The sequence below is a fragment of the Tachypleus tridentatus genome, chromosome 10 (genome assembly GCF_004210375.1).
Source record: "Tachypleus tridentatus isolate NWPU-2018 chromosome 10, ASM421037v1, whole genome shotgun sequence".
Lineage (NCBI taxonomy): Eukaryota > Metazoa > Arthropoda > Merostomata > Xiphosura > Limulidae > Tachypleus > Tachypleus tridentatus.
This window is the reverse complement of record NC_134834.1, coordinates 97198682-97214537: the sequence shown is the minus strand read 5'-3', so window position 1 is coordinate 97214537 and position 15856 is coordinate 97198682. Positions and strand designations below refer to the sequence as shown.

Sequence of the window (15856 nt, the reverse complement as noted above, 5' to 3'; positions counted from 1 at the left end):
ATATGAATATGGCAAATGAAGACCCTCACAAGACCAGTAAAAACAAAAGAGACCAACATTACGTTGAAGGAAAGACCAAAAAATGAAAAGAGGCAAATATGATAGTTATAGCATAGAATACCTATGAAGGACAAGCACGAGTGATGTGAGAAAGATGTCTAACACATCAACTATGGCCAACTGCATGTCAGAAGAGAAAGACCTCAGACAGGACTAGAAGAATGACAAAAGGAAATAGGAAGAGAAGTGAGTAGAGAAACCAAGATAGAAAAATGAAAAATGGCTGTAGGAAGAAAATAAGACCAATAATAGTAAAAGAAACGGATACCCACAAAGCCGTACATTTCTAATAGTCACTTCCAATGAGACTGATGAAACAGATTCCTGGAATAGAAAGAATTAGAAAAAGATGAAGGCCAAAAACATGAAATGGAGAGTTTAAAAATAGACCAATCCAAACGAGGTATTTAATAATCAATAATCAATTTAATAATCAATCAAAAAAGAAAAATTCTGGAAAATCAATGAAGAAAGAAGTCTTATAATGTCATCAGTAGGAAATGAAAAATACAGAAGATATTCAGGTAAAAAAACAACAACAAAGAGCTCAACACATCTCATTTACATAAGAAGGAGTAAGAAAATTATTTTGGGTGAGTTCCAATAACTAGATGAATTAATGTTTAAAACTTACTTTCATTAAGATGATGTTTCAACTTATGAAGATCACTTGAGTGGCACAGTTCCTGGACAGTTCTTTCAACCAGGTCCTTGTTAAGATACTGGCTGTATGTTGAGGACACACCACTACACAGAAACATTAAATTATCGAAACTGTATGCATGTAAAATGTTTCAACCAGCTAACTATAGGCCAGTTTGCATTTTTCAACAAAATAAATAAAAAAATAATATTTTCCTTGTTTTCCTGTTAACTTGTTTCCTTCAGCTACTTTGTGAAATTTCTATCTTTGAGATATTAAAAAACTTGGGAAATCTATCTATTTTTTAGGCTTTGTTTGTTTGTTTTAAATTTCATGCAAAAAAACTCCAGGGTTATCTGCACATCTGTTCCTAATTTAGAAGTGATAGCCTGGAGTGAAAGTAGCTAGTCAATACCAACTACTGCCAACACTTGTGCTAATCTTTACAAATGAATATTAGAACTGACCATATTATAATTTCTCCATAGCTGAAAGAATGAATGTTTGGTGTTGTGATTCAAGACTTAAATGAAGAAAGTGCACTAGGCCATCTTTTAGGCATAAAAAAATTTAAACACAAAAAAATACTACAAAGCCAAATAACCAACTTTCAAAAAATCTCTTAGCCATGATTTACAAAGTAAGTTTAACAGAAAAATCAGTGATACACTAAGAAGTAAACAACAGAATAAAAGTATAATTTAATGAATTTAGTTTGTTAAGTTTTATTTATATTTCTGAAAAAGATGCATATTAGAACTCCACATCAATCTCAACAACACAATATGTAGGATATATAAGAAGAGTGGTTTCTACTTGTACAGAACATCAACTGAAGGTTAAAACAAATACATTTACCTTGTATCAATGGCCAAAATTTTGCCTGTTACATCTAACCTTGTTGTAAACTGTTCGATACCAGATAAGCACTGATTTCGTTCGCTTGGAGGGATACGACGGGCCACACAAAACAACAAGTTTTGAACTTCTGCAGGAAAATGCATAACAATATAATACTTTTAGTGGAATTTTTTTTATTATTTGTGTATGTATGAAAGTTTAATGCTCTAAAATCTGTATGCTCATATTAAACATACAATAACCTAAAAAAAAACAAAAACAAACAAACAAACACACTAATGTATCACTCATATACTTCTTTATTGCTATTTTTGTAATGTGTATAAGACATTTTCTGTTGACAACATTTATGTCTGACCTCCTAACGGGAAGTGACAGACTTTGCCATTCTTATTCACCAGCAAATCAGATTAAGGTTTAGTAATGAAAACAAAGTATGGCAATAGACATCTAACACTTGTGAGACAGAAAAGGCACTTATTACTTGAACATTTGGAATATCCATATTCTGTCTTCAGCAAGATATATTAAACAAGGTAGCACATAAGATACAAAGATTTCTAAATTTACAAAGTTCCAACATTTTTAAAAATAGGAACTGAGATACAAAGTAAAACAATGAAATAAATTTTAAAGATTTTATGACAAGTGTAGTGTACAAACACAAACATTGTTTTTTTTTTAACAAAATTATAAAAGTTCTTTAGAACAAACTTAAATGAATTGGATATTAAATAGTGTTAAGACTTTTATACAGGTAAAAAAATGAGTGGCAGGGGTGAGCAAATGGAAGAGTTATGCTAAGAATTCTCAATACTTTCTATTTACAATTTATCTTTCTAGATATCCCATATAAATTCATTTTCGTTTTCAAGTATTTCAAAAAGTCAAAAACTTAGGAACAATGTTGTATCACACAAAAATAATAAAATCATCTTATCATAGATATCTAAGAGATTAAAAAAAACACATTATCATTTATTTTTACTGGACTATATAAAATTCACAGAAACAAACACTTTGACATTACTACAAACAAGTTTCCAAAATGTGTAAATGAAATTTCTATTGGTAATGCCATTTTGATCACATAATAGCAGACATATAGATATTATTAATGTAAAAATTAATTGCAAGTCAGGATAATAACTTATTATAATGACCCAATATAGGGGTGTGGTTACAGAAACCTATGCTTAATCACAAGTTAGAAATATGAATAACCTGAACCTACCTGAAGTTTCTGATTCTGGACTGTCTGAGCGCGCTCTGTCAGATGAGGTAAAAGAACAGTAGAGATCTGCATGTTTTCGTACTGGGATACTCTGGTCTGTTTTTCCTCCATACTCTCTCCTGGATCCTCAGGAGGTTTTACCAGGAAACGACAATTAAAAGTTCGACTTTTACTTGTACCTGAGCCAGGATCTGAGGTCCAGCCAAACCCATTACCTGCAGAAACCAGGCAATAATATAAGCCTAAAGAAAAAAAAAGACAGTTTAGGTATTTTATTAAGTTTACCTTCAGCAGGAGGGGGTTTCCTGTTCTTTTACACATTGGGTTTGCTTCCAATGACAAGCATCATATGCTACCTGACATCTCAACATCCTTTCTGCATAATTTGCATGAATGATGTGTATGTAATATTGCTTTTTAAGATGTATTTTGGTATGAATTGAAAGAATAAAAAATATTTAATTCCAATGCATTCTGTTTTGATGTATGGGCTTAGTATGTATTTCATGATGTTTCAGTTTGGTACACTTTGGGCTACAGTGTATGTTTGTTACAATACTATTGCTAGAAAATTATATGATGTTAGATGTATTGAAGCAGCCTATTTTTAACTTATTACAACTATGGTAGCACACAAAAGAAAACGAATCACACTATAGCATGTGACTCATCTAGGTCATTGCTAAGGTAATTATTAAATCCAGCATTCTACAGTATTTTACTGATCAAATACATGAAACACATTATTTTAACTTCCAGGATGCCATGAACTTGTGACCAACTGTCCACCATGTACACGAAGGTTTCCACTTCGTTTAATAATATAAGAATAATAAGTGCAAATTAATTCCAAAAAAACATCAAAATTAAGAAAGTAGCAAGGAGTTTCACACAATTATGTTTAGTATCCTTTAAAATCACTTCAGAAATAAAGACATACATAGAGAAACACGTGGACTTTCAGGGCTATTTTGTGAACCTCTGTTTGATAATACTATGCAAAAATCTGGGGCTTCATTTCTCACAAAGACAGCCTACTGTATAATTTTGTGCTGAAAAAAAGTTTCACAATGATATTCAGAATAAAGTAAGGACATACAAAGTTTTATAGATAATGTAATATATACAACAATTACAATTGTTTCTACAATTTTAAAAATCTAATAGCTGTTCAAACAATTTTTTTCTAACCATCTGAAAAGCAGATTATTATATCTAACATTATAAATTTCATGTAATTTTATCTGCAGTGATATGACCTGCCAGATATGCAAAGAACTATCTTCAATAATTACAAATCCTTATAGTTTGGAAAATTAACTGGTTGTTTTCCAATAATAATAAAACCATTAATTTCAAACTTTCTCTAAACAACAGTAGTACTGGCCAACTTGACTGACTTACATTAAGTTTTATATACAAATAGTGCCAGTATAGATTTGAGACCTCCTTTCTGGTGTAATTTAGTTGAATTCCTCATTTGAAACAACATAATACCTATAACTTAAAGAGTATCATAGAGTCTTTAGTATACGGTCTCTTACAATTTAATAAATTAAATCTTAAAACTACCAACACCTTTCTTTCTTTAGCAAAATATCTAGGGTTAAAAAAAAAGAAACTGAAACTTAAAGCGCATTTCTTGTAACTGTTACCCATGTAACAAGTAAAAGCACATTCTACAAGTATTGTTATAGCATAAACATTTATCCGATAGCTGACCAATGATTATGTTACAAGACTGCAATTAATGTAATTTTTAGTGTTACAGTAAATTACACTAAGGAAAATATAAGAATAATTTCAAAATAAGAGTAAAAAAATACACAAACCAGCATTGTTGTTTTTTTGTTTTTTACTCTTACTATAGTAGCACAATGTAACTGAAAATAAATTATAAACGGTGAACCCTGAATATGGAAAAAGTAGTAATTACAGTCATTTAAATCTTAATAATAAATACAGACCACATCAATAACCTAAATGAGGTTTGAGTCCCAACTGAGATTTTTGTTTGTGATGTAGTATAATTATATTTTCAAATACTTAAAGTTAAAAGTGTTTTGTTTTTTTGTTTATCATTTTGAACACCAAAGAAAAACATCTTTCAAACAGTTTTATTTTGTCTAAAGGTAATAAAATAAAGAAAAACACTCCCAGTTACAAATGTAGCACAGATTGATTAAGCTGTAGTGTGAGCTTGTTAACTGGTCTTGTGCAAAGATATCACAGATAACCATTACCTTTCTACCTCTTACCTATTGACATTGGTAACAAGTTACTGCTGAACCTTGCATGATCTCCCACATGAATTATGTTGTAAATACTTTTCCCCAGAAGGTCATCCTTTAAAAGCAAAACAAAAAACAACGGATTTTTCTATTCAGACCAAATGCAAAAAACAATTATTAAATGTTATTAATATACTTTGTTGTTGTTTCCTAAGCTTGGTTAAAGATTTATATACGAGATAAAATTTACCTGAGCATGTTTGTTTTTTAAATGAACATGGAACATTAATTAGTGATAACATTTTCTATGATTTACTTTAAAAAGTAAAAATCCTGAACAATGAGTATTAAATTGACACTGTAATATTTATCTTTTATGTAATATCTATCTTTTATGTAATATCTATCTTTTATGTAATATCTATTTTTATGTAATATCTATCTTTTATGTAATATTTATCTTTTATGTAATATTTATCTTTTATGTAATATCCATTTTCATGTAATATCTATCTTTTATGTAATATTTATCTTTAATGAAATATCTATTTTCATGTAATATCTATCTTTTATGTAATATTTATCTTTAATGAAATATCTATTTTTATGTAATATCTATCTTTTATGCAATATCTATTTTTATGTAATATCTATCTTTTATGTAATATCTATTTTTATGTAATATCTATCTTTTATGTAATATCTATCTTTTATGTAATATCTATCTTTTATGTAATATTTATCTTTTATGAAGTTAATTTGAAAAATATTCTCTTTAAAAAGTTGTTAAACAAAAAGTAAACTTTTCTTGGGATTATAAAATTAGTCACATGCTTGAATAACAAAACATTTGCTAATACACAAATCACCATTACTGTGGCTTTGAAAGTGTGACTAAAACAAAATCTAAACTGAATTTTGTCAATGTTTTTTTCTAGCTCAAAATTCTGTACATACCTTGGTGTACTTAAGGAAATAGCTTATGTTTTCTGATACCACCTCTATCTTTCCGTCGGTGTTGACAAGAATAATAAAACCATCTAAGGCCTGAAATGATAAAATATTAAGTTAAAAATAAAAATATAAAAGCAAATAATTAAATATACAAGACATATTAACAGATAACATACTGAAAAACTAAAAGCATGACATGTTAAAATTGATTTACCCAAGAAAATATCAATAATCTATAAAAAAAAAAAAAAAAAATTCAAGAAATAGTCCTAGTATTATTATTTTGCAGGAATTATTTTAAATTACATAAATGCTGCACCTGAATGATACAAACCTGAAATCTTCCAAAACTGAAATAAAGTACTGGTATAACATTTTAAATTAAAAACATCAGTCAAATTACAAAAAATACAACTGATTTTTCAATAGCTTGACTCTTAGGAAATCTAAATACTGTATACCAAGATTATACATAGATACCCTCCCCTCTAAAAAAACCAAACTAAAATTAAAGAAAACAGAATATATTAAGAGTACTTCAAAATATAGCCTTGGCTTATATCTACATTCTCAAAACCAAGACTACATAAACTCACACATAGATAACCATTATTTTTAAATACTAAAAACAAAACATATCACTAAATTACAGTGTAATGTATTTATAGAAAGAAACCTTGGATTTGTATCTAGAATATAAAATAAAAGTTTGAATTAAAATTATAATTGAAGAAGTACTTTTAAACTATCAAAAGAAAACTAACCGTAAAAAAACAACAACAACAAAAGCAACCCAGTGACCTAATTTTAAGAGTAAAATCATAATTTAGAATGTAAAATCAGTTTCGAAACTGGAATGGAGTCTATCCAAGAAAAAGTATTGTACGGATAGGGAAAAAACACATATTCAAGTACTTGCTCATGCCAACAAATATCTGTTGGCATTAGAGCAAAATTCTTCTTTTTCTGATGCACACACAAGCTTAAAAAAAGGTCACTAAGATTATGTTGAATGCTTTGCCACTGGAGAAAATTCATATTCACCATTTACACATGAAGTGATAACTGTTATTACTGGATGATTGTTTACACCTTCCACTGGCTGAAAAACCACAATCTTCGAACACAGTTATTTAATTACAACATTTACATTCTGTGAATAAAAAAACTGATATTAAAAATTGCAAACTTACAGAGTCACTTTTCTTTATGGAAATGTGAATATAAATTATGTATTTTCTGAGTGAACAACCATCTAATACTATTCAAGTAATAAAACTTGAGAACATTTAACTCACGTGATGTTAAATAATTTTTATAACTCAGGTTTCACCAAGAAAAACCCAGAACAATCAAGAACTATTTTCAGAGTAGTACATAAGGGCTTCCTACACTCATAAATTAAGTGAAAGATATAAAATGGGCACAAAATTCCCATTAGGAACAAAGCTACAGATACCATCACAACAGCCAAACCCTGCATCACTCACTTCCAATAATAAAGGGCCAAGAATTTCTGTGTTCAGAATGCTGGAATTACTTGAAGAAACTTCACTCTCTTGTAGTTCACAACTTTCACCTATAGCTACGAAAAAAGTTAAACTGTTACAACAGACATTTCTTTAAATAAACTTTAATACTTCATACTTATGTTGTGAATAAATTACTAGGAAGGTATCTTTAGATAAAGACTGATTTAAACAAATGATAACATTGAGAAATAAAAGAAAATTAATTACACTATGTAACAAAATTTTTACACTTTCTGCCCAAGAGCAAGAAAACTATGCCTGAAGTAAATGGAAAAGACCTATTTTTCTCTTCAAACTTTGCTTTTGTGACCTGGGTAATGAAATTTTCAAATTTACCCATTTTCCAGAACATTCCAGGTAGATTCAATGCTGAGTAGCTGATGGAGAATTTTCTTGAACTTACAAGAATTTTCAAGAACTTTCTAGAATGTTGTAGAACTTATGAGAAATTTCATGAACCTTTTAGAATTTACTAAAACTTTCTATAGTAATATATTTACAGGGGCTCACCACTTACCACTTCAGTTTAGTTCTAGCTGCCAAAGTGAACACATAGACCCATCCAAGGAGGCTTTACCAAGTTTCCCTGTTATCTTTGCCTTTGGGACAGCAGGGACACTGCAGCACACTACAACAGGAAGCACTGACCACAATGAACCAAGTTCTCTGTGGGGAGGCACAATGTCAAGTGTGAGCTACTAGTGAACCTCCAGAAGGTATTGTTCCCACCATTGCACGTAAAATTGGGTCTTATGAAACAATTTGTCACAGCTCTTGATAAGGAGTCTTTAGCCTTCAAGTACCTTCGAAACTTCTTCCTTAAGCTGTCTGAGGCAAAAGTCAAAGTTGGTGTCCTTGTTGGACCACAAATAAAGAAGATCCTGGAATGCACAGAATACCCCAAAAAGCTCAGTAGAAAGGAAAAAAAGCTTGGAGCAGCTTTGTCACAGTGGTTTGGAGCTTCTTGGGCAATCACAAGACCGAAAATTATGTGGAACTGGTTGATGCTCTGGTGAAGAATTACTGCAAAATGGGCTGCAGGATGTCCCTAAAAGTCCATATCCTTGATGCTCATCTTAACAAATTCAAGGAGAACATGGGAGTATACTCAGAGGAGCAAGGCAAATGCTTCCACCAAGATATACTGGACTTTGAACACTGCTACCAAGGAGCATGTAATGAAAACATGATGGGAGACTATATTTGGGGACTGATACATGAAAGTGATTTACATTACAGTTGCAAATCTCGAAAAACTACTCATTTCTAAACATTTTTGTTCATTTTTGAATAACGTTAGTATAAATACATATAAATTTTGATTCATATGTTGTTTTATTCAGACCTTAGGTAAATGAAAATGTGCAAATTTGCCCATTTTACATAGAAAATAAGTTAATTTCTAAATTTCATTATCCAGGTCAGAAAAGAAAAGTTTGAAGGGAATAATGGCCATTTTCTGTACTTTTACAACATAAGCAGTTATGAAATAACACATACTATCCAGAAACAAAATTTGTGTACATAATGTTATTGCTGTCCATGACCCTTCTTTCTTATTTTGCTTGGAATCAAAATGGTTAATGTTAACAGATCTCAGTTTAGTTAAAGCAATGTAGTGTAAATATCCGTGTTTTTGTGATTTTGCAACTATATAGGTATTTAGTTTTAGGAATAAGTCAAAACATCTTTTGATCACGTTTTTTTTTTTGTCCTGTTTCATTTGAGTTCAATTACCTTGTTGGATTCTATGGATCTGGCTGACAGTTTCTTGAATTATGGCACACTTCTCTGGCTTGACAGTCAAGGAACTCATGTCAGCTAGACTAACAGAGATGAGTTCTACTAGCTCCTCATATGCCCCTTTGAGATTGGCCACTTCGGTCATTAAGGCACTTGTTACTGCAAATTTAAGAAAAAAACTATATTTGGTCTTCATTCCAACAAACTCTGAGAAAATGTTTCAAATGCTTTTTTTTTACTATAGAAATGTCCGAGATCGTGCATAAAAGCTGCTAGAAATCCAATGTCAGAATTTTGAATATGTGGTATCAAGTTTTAAGTACAGTAATCTGGAAAAACTGTACAAATACATGATAGTAGATTAACAAAACTTTAACATAACTAAGTAATCAACTAAAATATTAAAGCCTTAAAAATAAAGTATCAGAAATTACCAATGGATTATTTACTGCTACTCAGTTAATCCTAAGTTTTAATTCTTAAGAGTAGCCATTTTAAATGCAACAAAGCATACTGTAAAGTTAGATATATTTTGAAGTGAATAATAAACTGGACAGAAGCTATCAGTTTTTCTTTCAAAACAGATGAGAGTTAACAAATTTAGATTAAATGATGATGCAACTCTTTGAGGTAACTTTTTATGGCTTGATCTAATGATCATTCTTTCAGGCGCACATTGGACCATCTTTCAATTTTAAGTTTCAATTTTCCATTTTTTAAATAAACTTCAATGAGTTTTCATAAAACATTTTAAAATGTAAATTTGCTAGAAAAATCATGGGTAGCAAATTATTTCTACTTGATTATTTAACTTTTGAGTTATTTTTATGAAGCTGTATAAGTCATTTTGAAAGGACAGTTAGCTGGTCACATTTTTTGTTATAAAAATTTGTTTTAACAGAGCTAAGTATACAAGAGCAAAAATATCAAACTTTAATATTGTTCTGTGATTTCAAGACATGCATATGTATAAGCACATTAATGAAAATATCCAGGAAATGATGAGTTAAAAGGATGTAAATAGCAAGTATTGTGAGAATACCACCCCTTTTATTGTATTGATGACTACACTGTGCGATTGGTTGTCACTCAGCCAATCAGAAAGTACAATACCAATACAAAACCTATACAATTACATGCAATTATACTACGTTCACCAGCAGTAGCATAATTCCAGCCATGGCTCTCAGTAGTGAAATACCACATTTCAAACATGTAGAAGTTTTCGTTCATCAGGTATACTCCAAACAAGATATTGTGACATGACTCCATGTTTTAGTAGAAACTGTACCCAAAGTTCTGAAAAGGGTACATGAAAGTGATATTGTTATTAACTGAAGTTGTTAAGATATACAACAAAAACTCTCCAAAAGCAGTGTTAAATATCTTAGAGTGTGTTTCTTATGAAATGAATGAAATTTAAGCACAGATCTTACCAATGACCTACTTGAACACATTCTTCTGGGTGCTACCTCAAGCACAATAATATACACACATATTAGCATAAAGAGGTCTCCAAATTCTTTAGCAACAGTCAATAATACTTTGTTTAATGGCAGAAAGGAGATATGTATTACAGTCACTGTACATTTAATAGTGAAGCATGGTGGGTGATCAGCTAAGGCCATATTACATCCAATGGCATCAGTGATGTGTGCAATTCTGATGGCATCCTGATGATGACAGATTCTTATCCATCATGCCATTTCCTCAGAAACATAATTCATTGAACAGGGACTCATCTACCAGTAAAACAATAATTCTATATGTCACACTACCAAACACTGGCCCCTCATGTGAGAACTGATTGCTTTACAGGAGTTAGAAGAGAGTTCCTATAGTGACTGTACCAGTGACCTTTTGGCAGTGCACTATATTACTAATTCTAGATCCTTTGTTTTTTTCTAACTATTCCATATATTACTTTATTTTCCAGCAGTTTCATGCTCTCTAAATTCAAGAAGACATTCCTTAGTTAGGATTTTACCTTGATGGCGTAAAGGAAGTCAATATTCAATCAGTAGAGTTGTGCTATAATTAATAAAGAAAAAAATCATGCAAGAGGTTTATCCTTCATAATCTGGAACATACATCAAGATGATGGTCTTACCACGCTGCTTCCTTGCTTTCTGCCACCCATATGGAGACCAATTACTCTGACCTTTATTCAGTACTGTCTGCAAGTCAGTCAAAAATATTAGATCAGTGGCACTGTCTATTAGAATTCACTGCTTTTAGCAATTCCAGAAGAGAGACTGCTTTATGGCTTCCAACTTCAACTTTTTGCTGTTTGAATGTTTTTCTAGCCTTATACAGAATGTTGTTGCTCCATGAGACAATGAATATTCAACCACCTTTCTCACTATCTTTGGTTTTGATGTAGACACTATTTGTAGCTATGACAAAAGGTTATTGCCCATCATGGTCTTTGAACAACCAATGACAGGCTTTTCATGCTTAGCCCTCTGATCAACTTACATTTTCTGACTAGTCCAATGTTTACAGATCCTAGTGACACTGGATGTTTATTTTACATGGGGAAAACTGAATTAAAGTGGTTATGAATTATCTCAGTAGTGACTGTACAGCACCTGTCCATCCATTACTGTCTCCTAATGCATCTTTTAGACAATCCTATGCTTAGATGATGTATATGAGATCATTGTGGAACTAGAATGGCCCAAATGAAAATGGTGCAAGCCTATATGCCACTTACACTGCAAAGCCCGAGTCATAAAATCTAACTTCCAAATACTGTTACTGTTCTGCAATACAGCTGAGACCTGTGAGAAATAAGAGCCGTTTTATGGAGCTACCCAAAACACAGTATGTTACCAGTCTTAAATGAGTGTTTTGTATGCTTTCAATCTTATCTAGACATCTTACAGTCACACTGAACAAATGTAGTGTATAATCCAGAATTCAATGGATAAGACTTTGGTGAGCATTAGTAGGTTATAATTCTCAGTTCTATTTCCTGTTACAGCATTTAATAAGTTAATGGCTTTGGTAGCTTTAATTAACATGATGTTAATGTTATGGTGAATGGTTACCTCCAAATACTTCAGTGTTTCTTCCAGAGATTAAGCATGTGCCAACAAAGGATGGTGATGGCTTGTCCTCATAAACGTGTTGTTGAGTGTGTAGAATATAGCTATGAATTTTTCAGTATTTTTATAACTTTTGTTATTTATATCAAAAATAATGGATCCAAGCATAATTCAACTATTGGGACATATTTTGATACTAAAGAGGCTGACAACATCCTCATAACCTAAGCTTGGCTTGCATAGAGATTAATATGAATACTTCTGATGGTTTAAGAGCATATGTAGAAACTGATAAATTCAAACTGTATGGAGTATTACTGGACATGTGGCACAATATGCTACAATCTTGCAACTCACATGCAAAAGACTAGTACATAGTACAACTTTTCACTTTTCCGTAATAATGCTTTGTATCACTAATAAATTCAACCTTCAAGTTACCAGTATAGTTTGTCACTCTAGATTTAAGCCTATCACAAATGTTCCCTCTAGTTTTTCTTTGCACAGGGTAGACTATAAACTCCTCTCAGTACAAATTTTGCTGTCCATAAACCGTTTCAATTTTCATAATTACCGAAAGCCATTAAAGCTTAAAAACTGAACAACACTTTAATTTGTTACTGGCTGTTGGTGCTTCCACTCTTGCCTTACACTTGGTCATGGTACTGTTAAGATAGTAAGCCTAAGTCTTCCACAAAAAACTGTTACCATCTGACTAATTTGAAAGAGTCTTTTGTTTTGGATGTGTAGTACATCTCAGATAGGTGTGTAGCTTTTGCATGCATTCAAGAATGAACATTGACTATCATTTGTGTGTTTGCATAATTATTTGAATTACTGAATAGCTACAAAGCTACACTGTTACTTTTGGATTCTATGTCACACCGGAGTCCTTATTAAAAACATAGGCTGTTAAAGTCTTTAAGGAAATTTTTTTCATACACTTTTCCCTCTATTATAATTACTGGGTGAATGGTCACTACTTCTTTCTCCTAGCTTTGGCTGGCCATTCAACCTATTTTTATGGTATTTTCTCCCCTAACCTTTTGGTCACTTGCTACTGTCCTGAAAAATAGATGAAATTATTTCCTCATGTCTTGGTTATACCATAGAACTTGCATACTCTTGTATATTGGTTTATAGTGCAAGACTTTATACATACACACGTGTGTATATAAAGGATTTAATAATCAACACACAATACATCAGGCAAAAAATTCTTGCCAAAATAAAATAGAAGGGAAAACTTGCTGATTCACATATTTAAAATTTTAATTACAAGACTGCTCAAAATTAAAAAACGGGTCTTTAAAAAGTTAAAATATTTACATTGTATTAAATCATCAAAAAGATACAATTAAGATGTAAAAATGTTTAAACTATACATGCACAACATTACAGGATAATATATTGGAGAATATTCAGATAATATGTCTGTAATAATTCTTTGAGGAGTTCCCCTGAAAAGTGTAATATTTTTAAAAGTAATTTTTAAAAGACTTATAAGTAGTCTATTAGAAGTTAAACTGCTCAGATCTAAAATACGTTACTATATGGAGGATTATAAATGACCGTGACCAAAGTAGGATAGGACTTATTCTATTATTCCATTTCTTTGTAGTGTAGTGCAATTTCAACTTATTTAAATATGTTTGTTTTTTTTCATACATTTTTCACAAGGAAGGATGTAGTGGCAGTATATTCATCTCTGGTTAGGCACAGTTTGTTTGTTTTTTAGTTTAATAACAAAAGATTCTAACATTCTAAAGTAAAATTCTTCCTGGGAACGGAGAATGGCATGAAATGAACTGTGGTAAGCATAACATCACATTTGTTTGAGCAATGGCTGGTAATACTATTGGTGTCGTAGGTTTTCCCTTGTAGTTATTTTATTCAACTGGAAGGATTTCATCTTAAAATGCTAGAATCTCTGACCATTTATATAAAAAAACAAAAAACAGCTCCTAAACAGAAGGTGTGCACACACTAAATTACATCTTCAATTGTGAAAATGTAACAAAAAAAAAAAAACAGGACACGAATTTAATTTAAATATCTAGAGAACAATGATTTATTTTTCCCTAACTTTTCTTTAACAAGTCTTTATGTGTCATAGCCTTACAAATGATGTACTACTTACAGATTTAGTTCTGGTATATTGTCTGTGGTACTACTCTTTGTTTTTCCATCATTAGACACAAGGCTCATGTTAGGCTACAGATGGGCACATTCACCACAAAACCTAGCCCTGTTAACACAAAAAAAACTTTATAGAAACCATAAGCAAGAAGCTAAACATTTTTTTTAATATTTAACTCTTAAATATTTCTTTGTTTTTTGTTTTGGATATATGTCAAAAACTACAAATGGCTAGCTATACCAGTCATCCTAATTCTTCACTGATAAACCAGAGGGAAGGCAACTAGTCAACTACTACTGCCAACACTTTGACTACAATAATCAAATAGTGGGATTTTATTATCACTTGTATAAGGCACTCAAGACACAAAAGTGCAGTGTATAATTTTGGGTTAACAGGACATGAACTATGGGCTCTTGGATACACAACGTGGCACTCAAACTACAAGCTCATGCTTCCTACATGCAAAGATAAACACTTTACACTCAAGACCTGTTTCAATTTATTCAGCCTGGCATGGCCAGGTGATTAGGGTGTCTGACTGGTAATCTAAAGGTCACTGGTTGAAATCTCAATAACACTTATTAATCATGCTAATTCATGATACTATTTGACGATATTTTGGTGCCACAAAAAAAGTAGAAGGTCATTCCATAATACATGTCAGAGCTAACAATTTTTGTAACTGGATAGCAGAAAAGATGAACCAAAAGAAGTTGTCAAGCATTTAATGTCAAATCTCTACAATATACAGCTCTTCCAGTTCATCACTGCTTTTCTTAATGAGATGAAAGAATTGGAGTCATGGTCATGAATATGACTGGCTGAACAGATAGCTAGGTAGACCTGTAAAACCTAATTTAATGTAAGGAGATTGCTCTATGTTTTTGGATAAGCAATAGTATGATATCAAAACAAAGCAAACTGTGAAACTCCTTTGAGCCTTGCCTACCTAACAGCAGTTACAACTCTACAAATAAAACCAGCTCCTACCAAATTATAAGTTTGATAAAATCATAAGGATTTATTTCTAAGCATTAAACCTCTCCAGTTTGAAAGCAATACACAATATTTAACCCAATCTTACCTTGTCATTTAATATATTCAAAAGCTGTTCCTAATCAATTTGGATATATATAACTCATTATTCAAGCTTACTGTTTATAAATGCATGTAAATTATTATGCATTATATACTAACAGTTGTTTATTATTTGCAAGAAATAGTACAAATGGGTCAAAATTTTAAGGAACAAATAGTAAGACAGTAGGTTAAAAACCTTTAGAATGCTGCAAATATACTTAAATAACATGATAAATAATGTACCTCTAATATTGCTGAAATTTATGTTTCTAACACCACCCTATATCTGTAAGTGGGTAAGATATTACTTGTCAGAAAAATTACC

The 15856-nt window shown here is 31.2% G+C and overlaps 1 pseudogene across 1 annotated transcript in view; it reads right to left on the bottom strand.

The window, feature by feature from the left end:
- LOC143228415 (uncharacterized) overlaps positions 1–14516 on the bottom strand; it is a 59178-nt pseudogene extending 44662 nt beyond the window's left edge. Inside the window, exons 1-8 of the transcript XR_013015328.1 lie at positions 14449–14516; positions 9253–9417; positions 7474–7568; positions 5987–6076; positions 5057–5144; positions 2795–3013; positions 1562–1691; positions 695–807 (exon numbers count right to left, since the gene is read on the bottom strand). The product of XR_013015328.1 is annotated as an uncharacterized LOC143228415 (transcript). The remainder of the gene's footprint in view (positions 1–694; positions 808–1561; positions 1692–2794; positions 3014–5056; positions 5145–5986; positions 6077–7473; positions 7569–9252; positions 9418–14448) is intronic.
- Between the last annotated feature and the right edge of the window lie 1340 nt (positions 14517–15856).